At 50.5% G+C, this 2,500-nt stretch overlaps 1 pseudogene across 1 annotated transcript in view; it reads left to right on the top strand.

Moving 5' to 3' along the window:
- The window catches only part of LOC311354494, a 208,645-nt pseudogene that overhangs the window by 203,153 nt on the left and 2,992 nt on the right, over positions 1 to 2,500 (top strand). Inside the window, exon 10 of the transcript in view lies at positions 1,378 to 1,485. The product of the transcript in view is annotated as an uncharacterized misc_RNA (transcript). The remainder of the gene's footprint in view (positions 1 to 1,377; positions 1,486 to 2,500) is intronic.

Genomic DNA, 2,500 nt, shown 5'->3' with positions numbered 1-2,500 from the left:
CCTGCAGCCCGGACGCTGCGCCTCTGTCCGGAGCTGCGACTGGACTCCGCGTGTGGTCACGTCTCCTTCCCCCGCTGGACTTTGCTGAGTGGAAAATTAAAAAAACTAGCATGAGAAAACAAAACTCAGGAAAATAAATGAGAGTGGTTTCCGATGTATTCCCGATGTGCCGGGCGCTCCCGGGCGGAGCAGACTGCCTCATGTCGTGTCGTTTCAGTTGCTTTATTTGTCGTCCATTGTTTCGTTTCAAAGTTCTGCACGTCTGCAGAGTCTGAGGAGGGCCGGGCGGTACGCAGCCCGCAGAGAGCGGCCTGGACACGGAGCCGCTGGGGACTCCTGCTGAGGTCGGCCCTTTGTTTCCTGACATAGACCTGTACCCCTGAGAGAGAGAGAGAGAGAGAGAGAGAGAGAGAGAGAGAGAGAGAGAGTCACAGTCACAAGCCATAAGACATAGCCTGCGCCCTCAACACGGCTCAGTGTCTCTGCAGTGGTTCGACCCACTAACCTTTACGTTGCAGGTTCCAGTGGTCCTGGCCCTCCTTCCCTGTGGTCTCATCATGCCGGTCGGCCGGGGGCAGTAACACGGCCAGACACGGGGCTGGTCTCCTGCTAGAGGTCAACCCACCCTGGCCTCATGAGACTGCCCACATATCCAAGTTTGAGTTTCTCAATAATGACCAGTCTGGCCTTGGCTGGGCGGCGGTTAGTTTCCTCCTATCGGTGCAGCCTTCTCCAGCCAATGAGGTTGGAGCCCTGAGAGACTCTGGCGCTCTCGCCGTGTCCAGTTGGAACCAAATCAAAAACATCTTCATCTACTTTGAGAAAAGCCTTCTGTGACAATTTCTTATCAAGTTTTAGCATGGTTATACGGCCTATTTAATATAAAACGGCTCCAGTAATTGTTCCACGTTCCTTGGGTGATGCCTTTCTTTTAAAATTTTGCAAAGACTACGGCACTGAAACTCACTCTATCATTTTAAATGTGTGACGGAGCCATAGGCAGTCGGACCACATCAAGGACAGACCAGCGTCAGCCGCAGCCGTCAAACCGGCCAACGGCACCGCAACAAGCCACGCTCCACTCTGTTTACTCACTCCGTGTTGAGAATGTGGAGGTAGAGGTTAGGGCTGTTTCACTGTGTCGTCATGTACTGTATGTTGTCACTGGTGCTGTGGATGTTGTATGTTGTGTATACCATTGTCTGTCTTGTGATGTATTGTCTCTCATTGTGCAGCCTGTGAAAACAAATTTCCCATGGGGACAAATAAACTTAAACTTAAACTTAGACTACGACTCAACACGCGTCATTAATCTGTAAGGGGGGGAAGCCGGATGCCCATAGGACCACGACAACAGCGTGACCAGGAGAGCACCAGGCACACACACACACACACACACACACACACACACACACACACACACACACACACACACACACACACACACACACACACACACACACACACACACACATCTCAGGGCAGGTACGGATGGCATGCACAGCCTTATGAACACCACAGGCATGCACTCCCGTAATGAGTACCCCCATGTTCAATACAACAAGTGTCAAAGAAATCAGCTGGTCTACCCCTGCTCATAGTCGCTATGGTTGAGTCACTAGAGGCCGCCTGCATGTTTCTTACCCACTCTATTCCATGGAACCATAGTTCTGTCTCTGCTTCAGTGTATTGTGGTGACTGGACGCCCCTGGCGGCCATCGCCCCATCACCATGGAACATACTCTTTGCTATGAATGTAAATGATGGCTCCATCCCTGGGAGGAGGATCCCAAACTTCAGTATTTCTTCCTCGTTAATAAGGGGAGTTGTTTCTTGCCCTTTGGGGGGGGGGGGGGGCTAAGGTTAGGAGGGTGTGGTAAATATACGGCCTGTAAAGCCCTTGAGGCTGTCTCAGTGATTAACGGCTATTAGAATAAAATTGAGTTGACATTTACGGTCGTCAACACAGTGAAAAACAGAGCGCAGCGTCCCCGCTGAAGCGCGCTCTCCCTTGAACTGGTACTTAAAGCAACGACGTCCTCTGAGCGGAAGCAGCGTCTCTGCAGCGGGGCCGGAGCCCGGGCACCAGGAGAACCGGGGAGCCCGGTGCCGGCGTGATGAATTCTGCCTTTGGACTGTAATTAACTGACAAGGGAGGGGGGGGAGAAGACGATTTCACAGCGTCAAAACCCCGACTTATAATGGGATGGAATGGAAACTGAAGCCTAAGTCACAACTCCACAAATACATTTTTTTGTTGCAGCGTCTTTATGCTTCTGGGGAGAGAAAAAAAGAAATGGGCCTAGAGAAGTCCCTCTCCTCTTAAGCTAAGCTGCCAAAAAATGAAATAATAAGGGACGGAAATAACTGCGGGAGAAAAAATGGCAACTTTTAATTGCGTTGCATAACTGGTGTTATGTAAACCTCCCTGTGTCTTGGTAGGTGTTAATATCTAAAATGAAATAAAGCAAGAATCAAATATTCTGCAATGTACGTACGC

Source organism: Micromesistius poutassou (genome assembly GCF_964030765.1).
Source record: "Micromesistius poutassou genome assembly, chromosome: 10".
NCBI lineage: Eukaryota > Metazoa > Chordata > Actinopteri > Gadiformes > Gadidae > Micromesistius > Micromesistius poutassou.
The sequence above is the reverse complement of the archived record's forward strand: the minus strand, read 5'-3'. Positions and strand labels throughout refer to the sequence as shown.